Below are 12,500 nucleotides of genomic sequence, written 5' to 3'. Positions count from 1 at the left end.
TCCCGGGCACGATTCAGGCAGCAGCAGCGGAAGCGAGCGATACCGACACGCCCGGCGGGGAGAAGGCCCTCGTCTCTCTCCCCGCCTTGCCACGGGAGCACCGGGACGTGCTAGAGGAGACAGCGACCCGCGGAAGCGGGGCGCGCCCCCGGCACGCCAGGACCTTAGAGCCGGGGCGGCTCGCTCGGCAGCGGGCGGGGGTACGGGCCACAAAGCCGCCCTTCTCAGGCTAGAGGTTTCATTTAGGGAGGAACCCTCGGGGACCCCACCCGGGCAGGTGAGGCCTCACGCGCGGCGCCGCTTTTAGCCCCTTTTAACTTTCGCGACGCCGCCGCCTCGCTCTCGGCTCGGCCAACCCCCGCCACACGCAGCTGCTCGCGGCCGGCACCCGCGGGTACCCGGAACCGAGGACGACACCGGCGCCTCACGCGTTTTAGGACACCTGAAAACTCACGGGGCCACGCAGCAGTCACAAAGCCGGTTGCGGTAGACCGGTCCCCGAACCCTGCCCCAGCGCCGGGGGGGAGGTGGAAAGGGGAGGATGCGGCAAGGCACGCGCCGGGCCGCTAACGCCACGGCTCCCCCCCGCTCGAGCCGCTCGGGGCTGGGGGAACGAGGACGACACCTCACACGCGACGGGAAGCGAAGTGGAAAGGAAGACCGCCCTTGCCCTGCCGGCCGGGGGCCCTTTCCGACGCGACCCGAAAGGCCTCATCGATCAACAAGGACAGAAGGAAAGGAAGCCAGCGGAGGCCCCACGGCCTCGCTCTTCTGGGACAGACACAGCCACGCGCACCCGCCACCGCCCTCGGGAGCAGCCAGCAGGCACGGGGCTCGGCGTGCGGGCAACACGCCGGAGGAGCAAACGGGGCGCCCTCCAGAGATGGGGGGGGGGGGGCAAGCTGCACCGGGCCGCACCGGCTCACAGGGCACCTCTGCCTCCCCGAAATGTGGGCTTGCATTTTCCCTCAAGCTGCACCGAGTTACATCTCCATCACGGGGCGCCCCTCTGGAGCCAGGAGGAAGCCGTGCTGGGGCACCGGCTTGCCCTCCTCCCCCCATGCCGGGCTCCATAGCATACGAGTGGCCAGTCACCGCCGCTGGCTTTTCCCTTAGATGCCGTGCCCCCGCGGGCTGCGGCTTTGGCCATGGGGGGGAACCCCCGTGAAGAGGGTCCAGTGCTGGGAACTCTCTCTGCCCCTTACCGGGCTCTCTCTCGCCGTGCCTGGACGGGCTTGCTTTCCATTCTTGGTGGGACCGACGCCGGCACCACGTCTCCCCGGCTTTCTCTGCCCCCGTGCCCCACCGGGCAAACTTCGCTTCGGGGGTTCCACACTTCGGCAGTGGCCGGCGCCAGCCACTCGTCAACTTTTTTTTTTCTTTTCCCCGCTTTCGTTGCCGAGCCCGGGCTGGGCTCCGGCTCACGGACGAGCGAAACCCATCCAACACCGCTGAGGGTGCGCCAGCGGCCGCTCCAAACCGCCGCGCCTTTGTTCGGCCCCGCGGGTCCCCTCTCTGACCCGGGCGAAAGCCACCGAGAAGCCAGACGGACCCCTGCCCAGCCGCCTGGCGGGTGGCTTGGAGCAGCCGCTCGGCAGCGCTGCCCTGGGAGTGCTCGGCGTCGCTTGTTCCCTCATATACGGAACTGGAGGGCCGTCAGCTCCGCGAGCGCACAACCAGCCGACCTCCGCCCAGCGGCAGGTCGCAGAAATCACGCCGGCTTGTACGATGACGTAGGCGGAGGCAGAGCGCAACAGCGACCCCTTGGCGACAAGCGCGATCTCCGCGGAGAGCACGTCTACTCGCCGAGGGAGAGCACGTCTACTCGCCGAGGGAGAGCACGTCTACTCGCCGAGGGAGAGCACGTCTACTCGCCGAGGGAGAGCACGTCTACTCGCCGAGGGAGAGCACGTCTACCCGCCGAGGGAGAGCACGTCTACTCGCCGAGGGAGAGCACGTCTACTCGCCGAGGGAGAGCACGTCTACCTCCCGCCTGAGGGAGAGCACGGGGGGGGGGGGACAAAGACAGGCGGCAGCAGCTTCGGTGAACGTCACCCGGGAGGCGACCGGGGCTGTCCCGGGGCAGTCCCGGGAAGCCGGCGTCCGACACAGGGAACCGTCAGCTGCCGGACCGGGGCGAATCCCCGCGGCCACGGCAGGGGTGGGGGCTCGAAGACAGCCGGCAGCCGCTTCGGTGAACGTCACCCGGGAGGAGACTGGGGCCCTCCCGGGACCGTCCCGGGAAGACGACGTTCGGCACGAGATCCCGGCCGCGGCCGGACCGGCTCGAAGCCTCGCGGTCCCGGCAGCAGCCGGAGCCGCTCGCCGCCTCGGGCTCCCGGCCCCCTACAGATCCGGCGACTCGTTCGCGGGCGGCGGGGGGAGGCAGTGGAGGGGGTGCGGGGAGAAGCGGCAGCGGAGGCGGAGGGGGGGGGGGCTCGAAGACAGCCGGCAGCCGCTTCGGTGAACGTCACCCGGCCGGCGACCGGGGCCGTCCCGGGGCCGTCCGGGGATGCCGGCTTCCGGCACGGGGGTCCCGGCCGCGGCCGGACCGGCTCGTATCCCCGCGGCTCCGGCAGGGGGGGGGGGGGCTCGAAGACAGCCGGCAGTCGCCTCGGTGAACGTCACCCGGCCGGCGACCGCGGCCGTTCCGGGGCCGTCCCGGGAAGCCTGCGACAGGCACGGGGTCCCAGCCGCGGCCGGACCGACTCGAAGCCCCGCGGCCCCGGCACGGGGGAGGCCCAAAGACTGGCGGCAGCCGCTTCGCTGAACGTCACCCGGCCGGCGACCGGGGCCGTCCCGGGGCCGTCCCGGGATGCCGGCATCCGGCACGGGGTCCCGGCCGCGGCCGGAGCGGCTCGAATCCCCGCGGTCCCGGCAGCAGCCGGAGCCGCTCGCCGTTCGGGCTCCCGGCACCCTACGGATCCGGCGACTCGTTCGCCGGCGGCGGGGGGAGGCAGTGAAGGAGGTGCGGGCAGAAGCGGCAGCGGAGGCGGAGGGGGGGGGGGGGCTCGAAGACAGCCGTCAGCCGCTTCGGAGAACGTCACCCGGCCGGCGACCGCGGCCGTTCCGGGGCCGTCCCGGGAAGCCTGCGACAGGCACGGGGTCCCGGCCTCGGCCGGACCCGCACTGGGTGCCGCCGCCTCGGGCTCTCGGGACGGTATGGATCCGCCGACTCGTTCGCCGGCGGCGGGGGGAGGCAGTGGAGGGGGTGCGGGGAGAAGCGGCAGCGGAGGCGGAGGGGAGGGGGGCTCGAAGACAGCCGGCAGCCGCTTCGGTGAACGTCACCCGGCCGGCGACCGGGGCCGTCCCGGGGCCGTCCCGGGATGCCGGCTTCCGGCACGGGGTCCCGGCCGCGGCCGGACCGGCTCGAATCCCCGCGGTCCCGGCAGCAGCCGGAGCCGCTCGCCGTTCGGGCTCCCGGCACCCTACGGATCCGCCGACTCGTTCGCCGGCGGCGGGGGGAGGCAGTGGAGGGGGTGCGGGCAGAAGCGGCCGCGGAGGCGGAGGGGGGGGGGGCTCGAAGACAGCCGGCAGCCGCTTCGGTGAACGTCGCCCGGCCGGCGACCGGGGCCGTCCCGGGGCCGTCCGGGGATGCCGGCTTCCGGCACGGGGTCCCGGCCGCGGCCGGAGCGGCTCGAATCCCCGCGGTCCCGGCAGCAGCCGGAGCCGCTCGCCGTTCGGGCTCCCGGCACCCTACAGATCCGGCGACTCGTTCGCCGGCGGCGGGGGGAGGCAGTGGAGGGGGGTGCGGGGAGAAGCGGCCGCGGAGGCGGAGGGGGGGGGGGGGCTCGAAGACAGCCGGCAGCCGCTTCGGTGAACGTCACCCGGGAGGCGACCGGGACCGGCCCGGGAAGCCATCGTCCGGCCCCGGATCCCGGCCGCGGCCGGACCGGCTCGAAGCCCCGCGGCCCCGGCACGGGGGAGGCCCAAAGACTGGCGGCAGCCGCTTCGCTGAACGTCACCCGGCCGGCGACCGGGGCCGTCCCGGGGCCGTCCCGGGATGCCGGCTTCCGGCACGGGGTCCCGGCCGCGGCCGGACCGGCTCGAATCCCCGCGGTCCCGGCAGCAGCCGGAGCCGCTCGCCGTTCGGGCTCCCGGCACCCTACGGATCCGCCGACTCGTTCGCCGGCGGCGGGGGGAGGCAGTGGAGGGGGTGCGGGCAGAAGCGGCAGCGGAGGCGGAGGGGGGGGGGGCTCGAAGACAGCCGGCAGCCGCTTCGGTGAACGTCGCCCGGCCGGCGACCGGGGCCGTCCCGGGGCCGTCCGGGGATGCCGGCTTCCGGCACGGGGTCCCGGCCGCGGCCGGACCGGCTCGTATCCCCGCGGCTCCGGCAGGGGGGGGGGGGGCTCGAAGACAGCCGGCAGTCGCCTCGGTGAACGTCACCCGGCCGGCGACCGCGGCCGTTCCGGGGCCGTCCCGGGAAGCCTGCGACAGGCACGGGGTCCCAGCCGCGGCCGGACCGACTCGAAGCCCCGCGGCCCCGGCACGGGGGAGGCCCAAAGACTGGCGGCAGCCGCTTCGCTGAACGTCACCCGGCCGGCGACCGGGGCCGTCCCGGGGCCGTCCCGGGATGCCGGCATCCGGCACGGGGTCCCGGCCGCGGCCGGAGCGGCTCGAATCCCCGCGGTCCCGGCAGCAGCCGGAGCCGCTCGCCGTTCGGGCTCCCGGCACCCTACGGATCCGGCGACTCGTTCGCCGGCGGCGGGGGGGAGGCAGTGAAGGAGGTGCGGGCAGAAGCGGCAGCGGAGGCGGAGGGGGGGGGGGGGCTCGAAGACAGCCGTCAGCCGCTTCGGAGAACGTCACCCGGCCGGCGACCGCGGCCGTTCCGGGGCCGTCCCGGGAAGCCTGCGACAGGCACGGGGTCCCGGCCTCGGCCGGACCCGCACTGGGTGCCGCCGCCTCGGGCTCTCGGGACGGTATGGATCCGCCGACTCGTTCGCCGGCGGCGGGGGGAGGCAGTGGAGGGGGTGCGGGGAGAAGCGGCAGCGGAGGCGGAGGGGGGGGGGGGCTCGAAGACAGCCGGCAGCCGCTTCGGTGAACGTCACCCGGCCGGCGACCGGGGCCGTCCCGGGGCCGTCCCGGGATGCCGGCTTCCGGCACGGGGTCCCGGCCGCGGCCGGACCGGCTCGAATCCCCGCGGTCCCGGCAGCAGCCGGAGCCGCTCGCCGTTCGGGCTCCCGGCACCCTACGGATCCGCCGACTCGTTCGCCGGCGGCGGGGGGAGGCAGTGGAGGGGGTGCGGGCAGAAGCGGCAGCGGAGGCGGAGGGGGGGGGGGCTCGAAGACAGCCGGCAGCCGCTTCGGTGAACGTCGCCCGGCCGGCGACCGGGGCCGTCCCGGGGCCGTCCGGGGATGCCGGCTTCCGGCACGGGGTCCCGGCCGCGGCCGGAGCGGCTCGAATCCCCGCGGTCCCGGCAGCAGCCGGAGCCGCTCGCCGTTCGGGCTCCCGGCACCCTACAGATCCGGCGACTCGTTCGCCGGCGGCGGGGGGAGGCAGTGGAGGGGGTGCGGGGAGAAGCGGCCGCGGAGGCGGAGGGGGGGGGGGGGGGCTCGAAGACAGCCGGCAGCCGCTTCGGTGAACGTCACCCGGGAGGCGACCGGGACCGGCCCGGGAAGCCATCGTCCGGCCCCGGATCCCGGCCGCGGCCGGACCGGCTCGAAGCCCCGCGGCCCCGGCACGGGGGAGGCCCAAAGACTGGCGGCAGCCGCTTCGCTGAACGTCACCCGGCCGGCGACCGGGGCCGTCCCGGGGCCGTCCCGGGATGCCGGCTTCCGGCACGGGGTCCCGGCCGCGGCCGGACCGGCTCGAATCCCCGCGGTCCCGGCAGCAGCCGGAGCCGCTCGCCGTTCGGGCTCCCGGCACCCTACGGATCCGCCGACTCGTTCGCCGGCGGCGGGGGGAGGCAGTGGAGGGGGTGCGGGCAGAAGCGGCAGCGGAGGCGGAGGGGGGGGGGGCTCGAAGACAGCCGGCAGCCGCTTCGGTGAACGTCACCCGGCCGGCGACCGGGGCCGTCCCGGGGCCGTCCGGGGATGCCGGCTTCCGGCACGGGGTCCCGGCCGCGGCCGGAGCGGCTCGAATCCCCGCGGTCCCGGCAGCAGCCGGAGCCGCTCGCCGTTCGGGCTCCCGGCACCCTACAGATCCGGCGACTCGTTCGCCGGCGGCGGGGGGAGGCAGTGGAGGGGGTGCGGGGAGAAGCGGCAGCGGAGGCGGAGGGGGGGGGGGGGCTCGAAGACAGCCGGCAGCCGCTTCGGTGAACGTCACCCGGGAGGCGACCGGGACCGGCCCGGGAAGCCATCGTCCGGCCCGGGATCCCGGCCGCGGCCGGACCGGCTCGAAGCCCCGCGGCCCCGGCACGGGGGAGGCCCAAAGACTGGCGGCAGCCGCTTCGCTGAACGTCACCCGGCCGGCGACCGGGGCCGTCCCGGGGCCGTCCCGGGATGCCGGCTTCCGGCACGGGGTCCCGGCCGCGGCCGGACCGGCTCGAATCCCCGCGGTCCCGGCAGCAGCCGGAGCCGCTCGCCGTTCGGGCTCCCGGCACCCTACGGATCCGGCGACTCGTTCGCCGGCGGCGGGGGGAGGCAGTGGAGGCGGTGCGGGGAGAAGCGGCAGCGGAGGCGGAGGGGGGGCGGGGGGGGACGATAGTGGCGGGGGGCGGGGGGTGCTCGAAGGCAGCCGGCAGCCGGTTCGGTGAACATTCGCCGGGGCGGGGGGGCGACCTGTCCGTGCCCGGGGCAGCCCCGGGAAGCCGGCAGCCAGCACGGGGTCCCGGCAGCACCTGTTCCCTGCCCTGGGACTTGCCGTGCCCGGCGGCCGGTTGCCGGGTGGGGGGAGCGATGAGAGGCGGGGCGCAGCGGCCGGGGCAGCGCCGGGCCGCAGCGGGGGGCTGGGCGGGTGGGGTAGGCGTCGAGCGGCAAGCCCTCGGCTGCAGCGAATGTTCGGCGGTGCGGGGCGGGGGGGGACGGGACGACACGTTGGGGGCGCCGAGTCCGAGCCACCCCCGGCCCCAGGGGCGGCCGGAGGGGGAGGCCGGTGCCTGGCCCTGGGAGCTGCTGGGCGCCGGATGGCCGAGGGTGCGTCAGAAGCCGCCCGAGCGGTCGAGCAGGTCCTCCAGAAAGGCCTAGGGTGGCTTCGAGGGCCCCGGGAGCAGTCGAGGGAGGCCTCCAGGCAGGTCTGGAGTGGATGGGAGGCCTTCCAAAGCAGACAAGGGAGGCTGCCAGCGGGGCCTAGGCTGGCACTGCAGCCTGTAAATGGTTGGGGGGGGGGCCTCTGGTGCGGCCTGGAGTCTCTGGGTGGCGTCCAGAGAGGTGCAAAAGATCCTCTGGTGCGGCCTGTGGTGGCGGAGAAGCCTGCAGAGCGTGCGGGGGAGGCTTCTGGTGCGGCCTGGGGTGGGTCGGAAGCCTGCAGAGCGTGCGGGAGAGGCTTCTGGTGCGGCCTGGGGTGGCTGAGAAGCCTGCAGAGCGTGCGGGAGAGGCTTCTGCTGCGGCCTGGGGTGGCTGAGAAGCCTGCAGAGCGTGCGGGAGAGGCTTCTGCTGCGGCCTGGGGTGGCTGAGAAGCCTGCAGAGCGTGCGGGGGAGGCTTCTGTTGGGGCCTGGGGTGGGTCAGAAGCCTACAGAGCATGCGGGGGAGGCTTCTGGTGCGGCCTGGGGTGGGTCGGAAGCCTGCAGAGCGTGCGGGAGAGGCTTCTGTTGGGGCCTGGGGTGGCTGAGAAGCCTGCAGAGCGTGCGGGGGAGGCTTCTGCTGCGGCCTGGGGTGGGTGGGAAGCCTGCAGAGCGTGCGGGGGAGGCTTCTGGTGCGGCCTGGGGTGGCTGAGAAGCCTGCAGAGCGTGCGGGGGAGGCTTCTGCTGCGGCCTGGGGTGGCTGAGAAGCCTGCAGAGCGTGCGGGGGAGGCTTCTGGTGCGGCCTGGGGTGGCTGAGAAGCCTGCAGAGCGTGCGGGGGAGGCTTCTGGTGCGGCCTGGGGTGGGACGGAAGCCTGCAGAGCGTGCGGGGGAGGCTTCTGGTGCGGCCTGGGGTGGGTCGGAAGCCTGCAGAGCGTGCGGGAGAGGCTTCTGCTGCGGCCTGGGGTGGGTCGGAAGCCTGCAGAGCGTGCGGGAGAGGCTTCTGCTGCGGCCTGGGGTGGCTGAGAAGCCTGCAGAGCGTGCGGGAGAGGCTTCTGTTGGGGCCTGGGGTGGCTGAGAAGCCTGCAGAGCGTGCGGGGAGAGGCTTCTGCTGCGGCCTGGGGTGGCTGAGAAGCCTGCAGAGCGTGCGGGAGAGGCTTCTGCTGCGGCCTGGGGTGGCTGAGAAGCCTGCAGAGCGTGCGGGAGAGGCTTCTGGTGCGGCCTGGGGTGGCTGAGAAGCCTGCAGAGCGTGCGGGAGAGGCTTCTGCTGCGGCCTGGGGTGGCTGAGAAGCCTGCAGAGCGTGCGGGAGAGGCTTCTGCTGCGGCCTGGGGTGGCTGAGAAGCCTGCAGAGCGTGCGGGGAGAGGCTTCTGTTGGGGCCTGGGGTGGGTCGGAAGCCTGCAGAGCGTGCGGGAGAGGCTTCTGTTGGGGCCTGGGGTGGCTGAGAAGCCTGCAGAGCGTGCGGGGGGAGGCTTCTGGTGCGGCCTGGGGTGGCTGAGAAGCCTGCAGAGCGTGCGGGGGAGGCTTCTGGTGCGGCCTGGGGTGGCTGAGAAGCCTGCAGAGCGTGCGGGGGAGGCTTCTGGTGCGGCCTGGGGTGGCTGAGAAGCCTGCAGAGCGTGCGGGGGAGGCTTCTGGTGCGGCCTGGGGTGGGACGGAAGCCTGCAGAGCGTGCGGGAGAGGCTTCTGCTGCGGCCTGGGGTGGGTCGGAAGCCTGCAGAGCGTGCGGGAGAGGCTTCTGTTGCGGCCTGGGGTGGGTCGGAAGCCTGCAGAGCGTGCGGGAGAGGCTTCTGCTGCGGCCTGGGGTGGGTCGGAAGCCTGCAGAGCGTGCGGGAGAGGCTTCTGCTGCGGCCTGGGGTGGCTGAGAAGCCTGCAGAGCGTGCGGGAGAGGCTTCTGGTGCGGCCTGGGGTGGCTGAGAAGCCTGCAGAGCGTGCGGGAGAGGCTTCTGCTGCGGCCTGGGGTGGCTGAGAAGCCTGCAGAGCGTGCGGGAGAGGCTTCTGCTGCGGCCTGGGGTGGCTGAGAAGCCTGCAGAGCGTGCGGGAGAGGCTTCTGCTGCGGCCTGGGGTGGCTGAGAAGCCTGCAGAGCGTGCGGGAGAGGCTTCTGGTGCGGCCTGGGGTGGCTGAGAAGCCTGCAGAGCGTGCGGGAGAGGCTTCTGCTGCGGCCTGGGGTGGCTGAGAAGCCTGCAGAGCGTGCGGGAGAGGCTTCTGCTGTGGCCTGGGGTGGGTCGGAAGCCTGCAGAGCGTGCGGGGGAGGCTTCTGGTGCGGCCTGGGGTGGGTCGGAAGCCTGCAGAGCATGCGGGGGAGGCTTCTGCTGCGGCCTGGGGTCTCTGGGTGGCCTCTAGAGAGGTGCAAAAGACCCTCTGGGTTGGGCTGGGGTGGCTCTTGGACCCCTGCCACACAGTGGGGAGAGGCCTCCGGCCCGCCACCTGTGTCCCTGTGTGCCTGAGTGCCTGTGTCCCTGTGTCCCTGTGTCCCTGTGTCCCTGTGTCCCTGAGTGCCTGAGTGCCTGAGTGCCTGTGTCCCTGTGTCCTTGTGTCCCTGTGTCCCTGTGTCCCTGAGTGCCTGAGTGCCTGTGTCCCTGTGTCCCTGTGTCCCTGAGTGCCTGAGTGCCTGAGTGCCTGTGTCCCTGTGTCCTTGTGTCCCTGTGTCCCTGTGTCCCTGTGTGCCTGAGTGCCTGTGTCCCTGTGTCCCTGTCTGTGTACCTGTGTGCGAGAGTGTCCGGCACGCCACCCAGCGGCGGCGGGCAAGCAGGTAGGCGGGTGGGCGGGCCGGCGAGGGCCAGTGTGAGTTTGGGGGGTGGGAGGGGAGGCGGCAGCTGGAAGCGTCAGAGGAGGGGGGCGTGGCTCCGGCTGGCCCCGGGAGCAGGTTCCCGGGACCGGGACCGGCTGGACCCGGCGGGTGGTTGATCCCGGGGCGGGGGGCAGAGGCGGCGGGAAGCGGCAGCTGCGTGTGCGGCGGGGGGGGTGGAGGGCGAACCGCGGCGGGAAGCGGATGCTTCAGAGCAGGTTACGGGGGCGGGGACGGACGACACCACCTGTCCCCGCCCCGGGACGGGCTGGACCCGGCGCCCTGGACCCGGCGCCGTGTACCCGCCGCCGCCCCCCGCCGCCGCCCCCCTCCGCCACCCCGGGACCCCAACGTTTTTTGGCGCCCGCGCCTTTTTTTGCTCCCCGCCTGCCCGCGCTGCCCCGGGCCCTCCCCCGGGGCGGGGCGGGAGGGAGGGACGGACGGACGGGTAGCCGGGGATCTCCGAGCGCGCGCCACCAGGCCGAGGCGGGTCCCGGCGGCGGCGGCGGCGGCGGCGGCGGCGGCGGCGGCAGCAAGCGACGGCGGGGGGGGCAGGCTAGGGAGAGAGGGGGAGCGGCATGCGGTAGGGCTGGGGGGGTTTGTTTCGGGGGGGAGGGGTGGGGGGGGGTGGCAGCGGTCAGCGAGAGCGGGGAGAGGGGGAGCGGCATGCGGTAGGGCTGGGGTGTTTTTGGGGAGGGGGCGTTGGGGGGATTAGCGGGGGGGGCGGGCAGCCGAGCCAAGCGGCAAGCCGGGGGGCGGGCGAGGGCGGCTTTAGGGCCGGAGGAGCGGAGCGCAACCTCCCCCGTGCAGGCTCCAGCGTGGAGAGCAGCAAGTTTTTGGGGACGGGGGACGACGGACGGGAGGGGCAGCGGCGAGAGGCTAGCTGCGGCAAGGGGCACCGGCACGGCCGCCCTAACAGCGCCGCCTCGGTCGCAGGGGTTAGAGAGCAGCCGGGCAGCCCGGGAGGGAAGCGGCAGCCCGCGAAGGGGGGAAGGGGGGGCTCCGCGCAAACCGCTAACGGCGAGCCGGGGGGTGTGGGGAGCTGGGGGTGGCAGCAGCGGCAAGAGGCAACGTCGGGAGGGGGGGCTCCGCGCAAACCGGTAACGGGGGGGGGGGGGGCGGGGGTAGCGGCAAGAGGCAACGGCGGGAAGGGGGGGCTCCGCGCAAACCGGCAGCGGGGCGGGGGCGGGGGGTAGCGGCAAGAGGCAACGTCGGGAGGGGGGGCTCCGCGCAAACCGGCAGCGGGGGGGGGGGGGCGGGGGGTAGCGGCAAGAGGCAACGGCGGGAAGGGGGGGCTCCGCGCAAACCGGCAGCGGGGCGGGGGCGGGGGGTAGCGGCAAGAGGCAACGTCGGGAGGGGGGGCTCCGCGCAAACCGGCAGCGGGGGGGGGGCGGGGGTAGCGGCAAGAGGCAACGTCGGGAGGGGGGGGCTCCGCGCAAACCGGCAGCGGGGGGGGGGCGGGGGTAGCGGCAAGAGGCAACGGCGGGAAGGGGGGGCTCCGCGCAAACCGGCAGCGGGGGGGGGGCGGGGGTAGCGGCAAGAGGCAACGGCGGGAAGGGGGGGCTCCGCGCAAACCGGCAGCGGGGGGGGGCGGGGGGTAGCGGCAAGAGGCAACGGCGGGAAGGGGGGGCTCCGCGCAAACCGGCAGCGGGGGGGGGGCGGGGGGTAGCGGCAAGAGGCAACGGCGGGAAGGGGGGGCTCCGCGCAAACCGGCAGCGGGGCGGGGGGCAGGGGGTAGCGGCAAGAGGCAACGTCGGGAGGGGGGGCTCCGCGCAAACCGGCAGCGGGGGGGGGGCCGGGGTAGCGGCAAGAGGCAACGTCGGGAGGGGGGGCTCCGCGCAAACCGGCAGCGGGGGGGGGGGCGGGGGTAGCGGCAAGAGGCAACGTCGGGAGGGGGGGGCGCCGCGCAAACCGGCAACGGGGGCGGGGGGGGGAGGCGGTCAGGGGCGGGGGGAGATTTCTAGAGATGCCGGCAGACCTTCTCCCCGGAGAACAGCGCTGTTGAAGAAAAGACTGCTTCAGAACACAACCTTTAATGAAAGACGCTCGATGAAAACAACACTTAATAAAAGAAGGTTTCATGCCGACTGCCTCTCTTCATTTACGCCGCCGCGGGGGGGGGGGGTTGGGGGCCGGGCGGGCGATACCAGGCGGCCCTCGTCCCGGGGACCACGTCTACCCCGCGGTTCCAGCCTCCGCGCGCTAAGTGCCCGCCCGGCCGCGGGGAGCACGTCTACCTCCTGCCGCACGGCTCAGTGCACTAAGTCCCCCCTCGCCATGGAGAGCACGTCTACCTGCCAGCTCAGGGAGAGCACGTCTACTCACCGAGGGAGAGCACGTCTACCACCTGGGAAGGAGAGCACGTCTACCTCCTGGGAAGGAGAGCACGTCTACCTCCTCGGGAAGGAGAGCACGTCTACCTCCTCGGGAAGGAGAGCACGTCTACCTCCTGGGAAGGAGAGCACGTCTACCTCCTCGGGAAGGAGAGCACGTCTACCTCCTGGGAAGGAGAGCACGTCTACCTCCTCGGGAAGGAGAGCACGTCTACCTGCCGCCGCACGGCTCAGTGCACTAAGTCCCCCCCTCGCCAGGGAGAGCACGTCTACCTCCTCGGGAA

Source organism: Melanerpes formicivorus, unplaced genomic scaffold (genome assembly GCF_026170545.1).
Source record: "Melanerpes formicivorus ecotype bairdi unplaced genomic scaffold, bMelFor1.0.p_v2 SCAF_414, whole genome shotgun sequence".
Classification (NCBI taxonomy): Eukaryota; Metazoa; Chordata; class Aves; order Piciformes; family Picidae; genus Melanerpes; species Melanerpes formicivorus.
The sequence above is the reverse complement of the archived record's forward strand: the minus strand, read 5'-3'. Positions refer to the sequence as shown.